The 12154-nt window shown below is 44.7% G+C and overlaps 1 protein-coding gene across 1 annotated transcript in view; it reads left to right on the top strand.

Moving 5' to 3' along the window:
* Window positions 1–240: 240 nt before the first annotated feature.
* LOC115104010 (parvalbumin-7) overlaps window positions 241–12154 on the top strand; it is a 38704-nt gene continuing 26790 nt past the window's right edge. Inside the window, exon 1 of the mRNA XM_029625136.2 lies at window positions 241–460. The gene's annotated coding sequence lies outside the window, so the exon portion shown is untranslated. The remainder of the gene's footprint in view (window positions 461–12154) is intronic.

Raw genomic sequence — 12154 nt, 5'->3', positions numbered from 1 at the left:
TTCCTTTTCTGCCTCAAGTTCTTATCCTCTACTCCCCTCCCTCCTCCCTCAACTCTTCTCCATCTCCCTAGCCACCCTTCCTCTCCCCATCCCTTCTTCCACTCTCTCCCTCCACTCTGCTGCAATCCCTCCCTCCTCTTAAACATCACAAAATCCCCTCCTATCCCAATCCAGCCCTCTCTCCCTCTCTCCCTCCCTCTCCATTTATCTTTCCCTCCCTCTCTCTCTCCCCTTCATCTCACCTCTAGCCACTCAACGCTCTCTCTCCCTCTTCAGCAGCACTGCCCGCTCTCTTTCTCTTTCTACCTTTCTTTATTTCTCTCTCTGTCTCTCTTTTTTTCTCCTCCTTTCTTTGGCTCACAGAAGGTTCCCAGGCTCCTGGTCCGTCCGTCTGTCCCTCTGCCCGTCCGACGATTCCACTGAAGCTCTAGCACCAACCGGGACACAGACTCTCATAAAGGTAAGAAATAGGGGAAGAGGAGAGGAGAGGAGAGAGGGGCTCTGCTTCCCTCAACTATCACGGATGCTGGAGGCAGACAGGACGAGGGAAAGAAAGAGAGAGGGAGTGGGGAGAATCAGAAATGAGAAGAGATGAAGTGGAAAAAGAAGAGGGAGAGAGGAGTGGAGAGGAGAGGCGGTAATGCAGTGCACTGTGCCTTGTGAGAAGAGAGGAATATAGAATGAGATTTAGTTTGAAATGGTGTGTCTTGAAGAAACTGTCTGAGAATAGAGAAAGAGATTGATGCATGCAGCGGGCAGAATTGCAAAAAGGGAGAGAGGGATGGAGATGGATAGAGAGAATATCATGAAAATGTTGGTGTATCAGCTGTGCGGCTCTCCGTAAAATCCCATTCACAAATAAGACCTGAACTCTGGCAACTCTGATTGGTCCCCGAAATGGTGTATGTTTGATTCAATGTGTGTGTGCACTGTATTTAGAGAAAGAGATTGAGAGAGGGTGAGAGGGAAGGAGGGAAATGGGAAAGGAGGTGGGGGTGTGAGGAGGGGTATAGAACGTCTATTAGATAGCTCTTCTGTGGGTCTGGTGCTAATGTTGTGCTTGAGCGGCTGCTCCAGCAGCACACACCATGGAGGCTAACAGAGCGAGAGAGAGAAAGCTGAACTGAGTTGGAGTGTACGCATTAACACGAGATGCAATGTGGGGAGGGGGGTCCAAATGGAAATAATCAGTGATGTTGGCTGTGCGGGTGGGTATACTTGTCATAATGCAGGCTTTAGATACAGAGACGATCAGTACGACAGACTTTGGGACACTTCCCTCCTGCCCGCCTCCCTACCCTTCCTTTCCCCTTCTCCCCTACTCCCTGATTGCCTCATCTCTCACTCCAGATTGCTCCCCTTTGATAACATCTGTAGAAACAGAGCTGCACTCCTGGCATGCAAACAGCAGCCTGTAAGAGTGACGTTATATTTCTGGGAAACTGTCGTTGGTGCGGCAAAGTACGGGCAGCCTGAAGTATATATGGGGGAGAGAGAGGGATGGAGAGATGGGGAGAACTTCAGCAACCACAAGGGAGTTAATGGGACAGAGAGGAGAGGGAGAAAGAGAGCACGCGAGAGAGAGGAGAGAAAGCATAAACTGACATATGGAGGGAATGAGGGGAATAATGAGTTGGCAGGAGAAAAAGAGGAAGGTTGGGCATCCAGAATAAAGGGAGTAGAGAGGGGGGGGTAGCGATGAAGTGAGGGACAGAAGTAGAGAGAGAGGAGGGAGAGAGAAAGAGAGCGAGACGGAACGATAAAGAGGAGAGGCGGTAATGCAGTGCACTGTTACTTGTGAGCAGAGAGGAATATAGAAAGAGATGTGTAGATTGAAATGGTGTGTCTTGAGGAAACTGTCTGAGAACATTGAAAGAGAGAACAGGTTGATGCATGCAGCGGGCAGAATTGCAGAAATGGAGAGAGAGATAGGGATTGAAAGAGAGAGGGATGAGGGGACAGAGAGAACGTCATGAAAATGTTGGAGTACCAACTGTGCGGCTGCAGAAAGCCGTAAAATCCCATTCACAAAGAAGACCGGGAATAGACGTTGAATTGACATCGGTGACCATCTCCTTTTCACTACATAGAGTATCTCACACCCCATCACTCCTCTTTCATTAGAAGTGAATGTGAGGGGTGTGAAGCATGACTCTAGACTATATCATATCAGGATTTTCTAGGAATTCACTGATTTTGGAGTGTGAAATACAGCCTTGTGAAATATACCGTCGTATTTGTGGCAGCTGGGATCAACTGGGATACCCAGTACAGCACAGGAGTGATGGGGATGTACACAGGAGCGTGGTGGAAGGGTGGGCTGTGGGGAGATTTACGGGATGTGTCAGTGCAGGTAACTGAGTTCTTGTGTGGTACACCTTCCACTTGGCGGTAGCTATGTGTTCAAGGGTTCTGCCTCTGGTTTGGTTTGCTGCTGCAGTGTGTGATAGAGTAACTTTCGTCCTCCTTCTTCTTGAGGTGTCTCTCCACAAACCCTGTCTATAATAGTGGAGTAGAACAAGCATGTTATTGTGTGTGTGTGCCTGCAACCAAACCAGATCAGACCAGAGCAGGCCTCTACAGAGCGATGTAGCACCGCAGTTAATGAAGCATATTTCATCCCCGATCCCTGACTCGGGCACAGGCAGATTAATGACCATGGAACATGGATGGGATTAGAGTACCAATCCAACAGAGATGATCAATCTAGCCAGCTAGTACCAGTGTACCAGTACCAGTGTAGCAGCCCCACATACATCAAACTACAGTTATACTTATTATCTACTGTATATATTTTCTACAATTCCACATAGACGTGTGTGGGTGCCTTTCTGTGTGTGCAGTGCACGTATGTTTGAGTGAGTTTGAGTGAGTGGGTAGCTAGCTGTGTGCCAGTGGGTGGAAGAATAGGAAAATGTCATGATTACTTGGAAGAAGAGTATTTGTTTGTGTGGGATTGTGTAGGTGAGAGGTTGTTAGATGTTAGATAGGACCAGCTAATTGTGTGCGGACGGATCCAGAGTGCATGTTCGAATTTTTATGTGGGCAGTCTTTTAAACTGAGCTGTAGGAAACTAAAGCACAGCTGCATTCTACAGTCCGAAAGGCATCACTCGCAATTCAAAAACTACCGCACACGCACGCACGCACACACACACACGCACACGCACACGCACGCACACACGCACACACACACACACACACACACACACACACAGACACACACAGACACACACACACACTCTTAGAAAAAAGGATTCCAAAAGGGTTCTTTGGCTGTCCCCATATGAGAACCATTTTTGGTTCCAGGTAGAACCCTTTTAAGATCCATGTAGAATCCTCTGTCGAAAGGGTTCTACATGGAACCCAAAAGGGTTCTTCAAAGGGTTCTCTTATTGGGGACAGATGAAGAACCCTTTTAAGTTCTAGATAGAACCTTTTTTCTAAGTGTAGCAGAGATGTGATGAAAATATGTATCTTCCCCCACTTAAAAGGTTACCTGCAATTAGCCATCATTAGCCAACAGAAAGTGACACACTCTTGCCTGCATCTAGCTGATCTAGGGTGTGATCATTAGTCCAACATTTGCAAACGTTTGCTTCCGTTTAAAAAATGTTTTAACAGAATCAGCTGAATGAATACACCCCTGATCAATCGTAAACACAGTTCACTTTCATAGCAGCAGACTTCTGCTGTATGTGGCCAGACAAAAAAAACTTTCCAAGCCAAACCATATCATAACCGCTACACACAGCCTACAACGCTGTCACCATATTAGCTAAAGTAACGTCATAGTCAACATAGCTAATAGAACTAATGTGTTAGTAAACCCGCTACAATCATGCAGTAAAATTACAGTGTACACTCAGTAAGCAGTTTAGAACAATAAATTAGTCAAACAAAAAGCTCACCTTGACTTGGAAGAGTTCCCGTGTTGTGTTGAAAATTCATAGCTAGCTAGCTAACATAGCATCCCTTTGTTTGAGCAGGGTGTTTGAGTCGTCTAAACTAGCTAGCTGCATTTATTAGCTAAGTAAGTGAAACTAAATGTTTAAAAAATATATGAAATCTCGACCTCTCAATCTCTCTCTTGCTTGTCCTACATTTTGGAAAAAATTAATTTGTTCAAAATTGTTCAACTATTGTCTTTCGCTTTTTTTTAGTCAACTACTCACCACATTTCATGTACTGCAGTGCTAGCTAGCTGTAGCTTATGCTTTCAGTACTATATTCATTCTCTGATCATTTGATTGGGTGGACAACGTCAGTTCATGCTGCAGGAGCTCTGATAGGCTGGAGAACGTCCTCCGGAAGTTGTCATAATTACTGTGTAAGTCTATGGAAGGTCGTGAGAACCATGAGCCTCCTAAGTTTTGTATTGGATTCAATGTACCCAGAGGAGGACTGAAGCTAGCTGTCCTCCGGCTACATCATGATGCTACCCTGCAGAGTACTGTTGAGGCTACTGTAGACCTTCATTGCAAAACAGTGTGTTTTAATAAATTATTTGGTGACATGCGAATATATTTAGTAGAGTTTGATCTGAAAAGTAAAACTTTTAAAATGTTTTATTTAAAACAAAAAAAATGAAATTCACTGAGGAGGATGGTCCACTGCTGTGAGGAGTGGGAAACTCAGAGGCTGCTGCCTGCCTGTCAGTATCATGGGGATTGATCCCATTGTAGTTTGACACTCATATCAACTCATTATTGCATTAACCACCACTCGTTCGCGCATGCGCGCACATGCGCACGCACAAACACTCACTTATGAACCCCTTCACCTAGATGCACACATAGTGAGATGTTACACACCGTTCCAGAAGAGGACATTTCGTTTTTCCATTGCCCAGCAGAACAGCAGAAGACCATCTCCACCTACATAAAATCCCACGGTCAGGTTACCTGCATTCATCTCTTGAACTTTGGCCAACAAAATCCACTTGGACCTCCCATCATCCTCCAACTCATAATGCTTCGGGGTTAAGGGGGATACCTAGTCAGTTGTACAACTGAACGCCTTCAACTGAAATGTGTCTTCCACATTTAACCCAACCCCTCTGAAACAGAGAGGTTCTGCCTTAATCAACATCCACAGCCCGGGGAACAGTGGATTAACTGAGTTGCTCAGTGGCAGAATGACAGATTTTGACGTTGTCAGCTCGGGGAGTCGATCCAGCAACCTTTCGATTACTGGCCCAACTTTTTAACCACTAGGCTTCCTGTTGCCCCTGTCGTTAGTGTTATGTTCATGGTTAGGGGTTAGAGAAAGGATGTTGAATGGGACTGAATTGTGTGTCCCCACAAGGTTAGTAATACAAGACCGTGTGTGTGTGTGTGTGTGTGTGTGTGTGTGTGTGTGTGTGTGTGTGTGTGTGTGTGTGTGTGTGTGTGTGTGTGTGTGTGTGTGTGTGTGTGTGTGTGTGTGTGTGTGCGTGCGTGCGTGTGTATGTGTGTGTGTGTACATGTGTGTTACTGATCAGATGAAAGCACGTTTGAACAAGTGGCATTACAGGACTGGAAGTTGGAAGCCAGAAGCTGGAAGGGAGCCATAACTTTGAACCACCTGCGAATAGAGAATTATGGCTGTGGTGTAATGTAGCCTGGTCCCAGATCTGTTTGTGCTTTTCCCTACTCCATTGGCATTCCATAAGGAGTTGGCAAGAGAGCAGAAACAGACTGGCACCCATACTAGTGCTAATGGTGCATGGTGCTGGAACTTCAGCTGTTGTACCATCTACATTTGCCTCTAGATCATATGATTTCAGACATTCTAGTTTTACAAACTCCCTGTGTTATCGTGCAGTAAGCATATTAACGTTTGGAGGGGAAAATTGTTGTATTGTTTTGATGGATGAGGCATTTTTCTGTTGTTGAATATCCAGGTTCTGATTTAATTGCCACCACACCTGCAATACACTCACTTTCTTGCATCTTATTTTACTCTCTCTCTCTCTCTCTCTTCCTCACTATTTTACTTCCTCACTATCACTATTTTATTTCTCTCTATCACCAGCGCTCTCCCTATCCAAATGAAGGTGTGAAAAGGGAACACTTCCCACTTTGTGCCAAAGTTCAGTCGATCTATTTTAGAGATTTGGCCATGTATTTTTTTAAGGCCAACGTATTTTTAAACCGCCCGAGCAACAGAGGTCGCTTAGAGCGAATCTAACTTTAGTAGTGACACAGAGGTCACCGCAGCGCTGCAGGAGTCAGGTCTAGCAATTAAAACATCCACAAACTCCTAAATGAGATCATTAGTGTGCTGGGATGGATGGAAGTCATCTGGGAAGAGGCAAGGGAGACGAAAGAGGCTTGAGATTTATTTTTATGGGTCACGGAGAGAGGGAGTTTTTGGTTAAATGAATGGGATGATAATGTAACATTGTGACCTATTTTGATGCGGTGTGACTTAAAGTCCTTACTCTTTTGGGAGAGTCAGTGGATGTGGATGATATATAGACAAAGATGCACACACACACACACACACACACACACACACACACACACACACACACACACACACACACACACACACACACACACACACACACACACACACACAAACAAACTACGCTTCTTACCCAACATCGTTTGTAAAGGTGTACTCCTACTCTGTGACCTTAAAACAGCAGCCCTCTGCACCACAGTTCATCTAAGTGAGACAGGGGGCACTGTTTCACAGGCAAGTGGATGAGTAGATGGAGATACTGCTGCATATGGGGGCTCAAACTTCTGCTCCATCTCCTCCTGAGGTTTCTCATGAACCTGCCACTTACCGGCTACATAATTAGCCCCTTACAGAAGACTGCTGCCTGGTCCCTGGCTGAACAGTTCAATCTTAGAACTACTGTTCTCTACTCCCTGCATAGAGAATATATGCCAAGAATGGCCAATTTAGTGGGCAAAGTGCAGGAGTTACCAAACTCTATTCTATTCCGTTCCAATGTATTCTAGTAAATTATAGTAAAATATAGTAAATAATAGTATTCTAGTAAATTCTAGTAAATCCCAAATAGAGAATAACATTCAAGTGAATGAAGGTCATCAGTGTAATACATGACAAACAGAGACGTTTAGCGTTGGCTATACCGCAAGCCCCTTACTCACACTGACATTATGATTGCATTCAAAATGGCACCCTATTCTCTAGATAGTGCACTACTTCTGACCAGGGAAGTAGTGCACCATCTTTTCTATCTTTATGAATAACTGCACATATCGTTCCTTTGTAGGACCATGAATGTGTGCATCCCCCTTCTCCCTCTTTCCTCTCCATCTCTCTCCTCCTCCTCCCTCCCTCTTTTTTATGTGGAGCTGTGAGCGCTGGCTGGACACAGTCAACTCAGCTTGCCCCGGGGCTCAGCCCCGGCTCCCACCAACAGAGTGTGAAGATTGTGTCAGAGTAAGAGAAGAGGAGAGCAGTAGAGGAGAAGTGGAAGCCTAGTGCTGGACTGTCTATTATAATGCAAGGTCAATGGAGGGTTTATGTAGCCGAGAGCACACACACATACACTTCTGCAAGACAAGAGGAGTTGTCAGGCGGCAGAGTTTCTGCTGCCAATACTGCTGACAAGGCAAGCCACTGCCAATGGGACATGGGCTTTAGCCTCTCTCTCTCTCTCTCTCTCTCTGAATACACACGCTCCGACAATCTACATTGAAATACATACACACACACACACACATCCTGACTCACTCATACACTCAGTAAAAACATGAGCAGAGGAATGTGCAGTTATGCGTGGATGGTGGTCACCCACCCAGTCACCCACACTGCACCAGGAAACACATCAAGAGCTAATGCAAATACAGGAACACACACTCAATATCTGGTTTATATTTAGTCTGATGCAAACAACCACACACAACAAAGCATAGTTAAGTAACGTGATGTCATGTCAAAGTTCTGACGGATAGGCCACTTATGTAATGTATTACTTCTTTATCGATAATCCCGTCATCCCGATTTTGAGAGTCGTACAAGAGAAAGAATGAATTATGAGTTATTACGATAACTGCATAATTATAGGGCTTGGGGCTTTTGTGTTTGCAGCCTGCAGGACCATGGGTTAAATCCCAGACAAACAGAGAATGTGCTGACAATGTAAAGCCCAAACTGTATGTTCAAGGATTTTAAGCAGCCTATGACTGGGATTTTAAACATTGTCTCCCCCTCCTTCATCACTCTTCTACACCCCCCCCCCCCCCTAAAGACTAGTGCAGAATATAAATTGTGTTGCGCTTTAGTTTTTTGGTACCGTAAGCCGAAGGCATGAGGAGAATGGGGAATAGAAGTGAATCTATCCCAGGAAGAGAAAGGAAAGGATCCAGCACAATAGAGAGGGGTAGACCGTCCTGATGCAGACAACATGCTGAGAGGAGGAGAAAGGCGAGAGAAACAGAGAATAAAAGAGCGGGAGAAAATGGGAAGAAGAGGTGCTGGAGGGTACGCGAGGAAGAAAGAAAGTAAGAAAGAGAGGAAGAAAGAAACAGATAAAGGAAAACGCAAACCAGACACAAAGGAGAGGAGCCAGAGTAGCGAGGGATAAAAGACAAGAAAATAAAGGAAGATAAAGGCGTGTGTGGTGGATGGACAGGCAGTGTTCTGCGGATGTATGAAGCCTCAGCCTCAGCACCATGCTAGTTGGCTAAGAGATACACAGGACCCTGATATCCAGCCCCTCCCCATAGTCTCATTATCTCTCTTTCTCTCTCACCCCTCCCCCCAGGATCCTCTATCCTCCTCTCCTCCGCACACAGGGCTGTGTGGACTCAAGCCTCAGCGGCCATCAAAACCCATCAGACTCATCCTGGACAGGCCTGGCTGCCACTCACATTATACTAAAGGAAACAGGAATCTTCTTCATACACATAGACAAACACGCATTGACTAGTGGAATGCAGTCATATTCAGACTGTACATAAAGGTACAAGAGTTAAATACCAAAAGAGAATGTCCCATCCCTGCCCATCTGGCACTCGAGACTCAATCAAACAATCTTAGAATATTTGTGGGGGGGGGGGCAATTTGAACCATAGGAGGCTGGTGGACAAATAAATGGGAGGATAGGCTCATTGTAATGGTTGGAATGGGGAAAAAAATGGAATGGTATCAAAAACATTTGTTGGGAGTTGTTCCCATGTGGTGAATGGATGCTGAGTTCAGAGTTGTTCAGAGTACTCCTGCCCCGCTGCTGATATGAGGTTTGTCTCATATATTGGGTGTTAGGCTCTGAGACTACAAGGCAGCAACAGGTCAGTCAGCAGTGTGCTGCGTTGCCTACCTACTCCTTCACCCACTAATACTACTACTCTGCATTGGCACGCCCTCAAACTCTCAGTCAGTCATCCAGGAGGAGGAAAAACATGCCCAAGCAGCAAAGAGAGATGGAAGGATGAAGGGAGGGATGGAGGGAGGGAGACGGAGGGAGGAAGCAAGAGAGATGGAGGGTGGATGGGGGATGCAATGAAGGAAGCGAGATGGAGGGAGAATGTACGAGAGATGGAGGGATGAGAGAGGAAGAAAGATAGTGGGGTGAAGGGAGGATGGAGAGAGGAAGAGCACTACTGACTGTCATAAATCCTTTACTGCCAGGGGATTACCATAAACTGGAAAGACCTTATAGTTTAAACGTTTTACCCATAATCCCAGATTATGTATGTTTATAGGATCACATGTCATGATGTCATTACCAATAAAGGCAAATCAAACGTCCCATCTCAAGACCCACCAAATCAAATCAAATAGCAGTGGAATAACAGGAGCACCAAAATATAAGCAATACTGGCACCCAGAATTAATACCGAAACCTATTTAAATCCAAGTCAAGCACTGCATGACAGTGATGGAATGGTCTGAGTGTTATCGGAAATACTGGCACTTAAAATAAAATGGAGTAATTAACATAATAAAAAACATCCCCACCAACACCCGTCTGTTTAAGCTAGAGATATCTGTTTTTTCTGTATGGGCTGAGTCTCAATCCACCACATCCACCGATGTCAGCCTTCCACATCTACGGTGAAAAGTGGCAGAGCTACGGGCTCTGTTTGTCAGACCAGGAGACGTCCCAAAAATCGATCCTCTCGCGAAAATATCTGTAGCGTCAGAACTGTTTGGCCTTACCAAATAATACACGATGGTGTTCTACGTTTTGTTCAATGACACCCACAAGCCCCATGGGACTCGTCTGAAGTCAGTGCCGCCAATGTGCCAACTTCTAAGGCACTTCAGAACCTTATGATTTATGTTACGACTGTCTGTTTTGCCATTTATCCAATGTTATTCAATGCATTTCTATGGGCTATAGCAGTAAAGGCCCATTTATTTACAGTACCAGTCAAAGGCTTGGACACACCTACTCAGTCCAGGGTTTTTCTTAATTTTTACTATTTTTTGCATTGTAGAATAATAGTGTAGACATCAAAACTATGAAATAAAACATGGAATCATGTAGTATTTTTTAAATTTTATTCTTCAAAGTAGCCAACCTTTGCCTTGATGGCAGCTTTGCACACTCTTGGCATTCTCTCAACCAGCTTCATGAGGTAGTCACCTGGAATGCATTTCAATTAACAGGTGTGCCTTGTTAAAAGTTAATTTGTGGAATTTATTTCCTTCTTAATGCATTTGAGTCAAGTCAGGTAGGGGTGGTATACAGAAGATAGCCCTATTTGGTAAAAGACCAAGTCCATATTATGGCAAGAACAGCTCAAATAAGCAAAGCGAAAAGACAGTCCATCATTACTTTAAGACATGAAGGTCAGTCAATGCGGAACATTTCAAGAACTTTCAAAGTTTCTTGAAGTGCAGTCGCATAAACCATCAAGCGCTATGATGAAACTGGCTCTTGTGGACCGCCACAGGAAAGGAAGACCCAGAGTTACTTCTGCTGCAGAGGATACGTTCATTAGAGTTACTCAGAAATTGCAGCCCAAATAAATGCTTCACAGAGTTCAAGTAACAGACACATATCAACATCAACTGTTCAGAGGAAACTGCGTGAATCAGGCCTTCATGGTCGAATTGCTGCAAAGAAACCACTACTAAAGGACACCAATAAGAAGAGACTTGCTTGGGCCAAGGAACACGAGCAATGGACATTAGACCGCTGGAAATCTGTCCTCTGTCCTGATGAGTCCAAATTTGAGATTTTTGGTTCCAACCAACGTGTCTTTGGGAGAGTGTCACTAGCAAAGCACTGTCACACCTCCTCCTCAATGCTTCACGGATGAACGAATGATCTCCGCACGTGTGGTTCCCACTGTGAAGCATTGAGGTGTGATGGTGTGGGGGTTCTTTGCTAGTGACACTGTCTGTGATTTATTTAGAATTCAAGGAACAGTTAACCAGCATGGCTACCACAGCATTCTGCAGCAATACGTCATCCCATTTGTTTTGCGCTTAGTGGGACTATCATTTGTTTTTCAACAGGACAATGACCCAACACATCTCCAGGCTGTCTAAGGGCTATTTGACCAAGAAGGAGGGTGATGGAGTGCTGCATCAGATGACCTGGCCTCCACAATCACCTCACCTCAACCCAATTGAGATGGTTTGGGATGAGTTGGATTGAAGAGGGAAGGAAAGGTAGCCAACAAGTGCTCAGCATATGTGGGAACTCCTTCAAGACTGTTGGGAAAGCATTCCAGGTGAAGCTGGTTAAGATAATTCCAACAGTGTGCAAAGCTGTCATCAAGGCAAAGGGTGGCTACTTTGAAGAATCTAAAATATAACATATATTTTTTGGTTTGTTACTACATCATTCCATATGTGTTTTTTCATAGTGTTGATGTCTTCACTATTATTGTACAATGTAGAAAATAGTAAATGTAAAGAAAAACCCTTGAATGAGTAGGTGTGTCCAAACTTTTGACTGGTACTGTATATACTGATAGGGGTCCTACAATTCCAAATCAATTAGCTAATTGAGCCATGGTATGACCATCTTAAAACAGGGGTTATTAATAGAAAAGATTAATTTCTCCATTTCAAAGGAAAGAGACGAGATACCGGAGAGAGGGAGCATTCGGAAATAATGTATCTAGTCATGACTTGTCAGGAAACCTGGAACTGTTCACGAGGAATTCACATTTGTCACCCGACTGACTGGCTACCACCAAGAGAGGACACCAAGAGGGGGATGACGAGGC

The sequence above is a fragment of the Oncorhynchus nerka genome, linkage group LG21, assembly GCF_034236695.1.
Source record: "Oncorhynchus nerka isolate Pitt River linkage group LG21, Oner_Uvic_2.0, whole genome shotgun sequence".
NCBI lineage: Eukaryota > Metazoa > Chordata > Actinopteri > Salmoniformes > Salmonidae > Oncorhynchus > Oncorhynchus nerka.
Note: the sequence above shows the minus strand (reverse complement) of the source record. Positions and strands in the feature narration are given on the sequence as shown.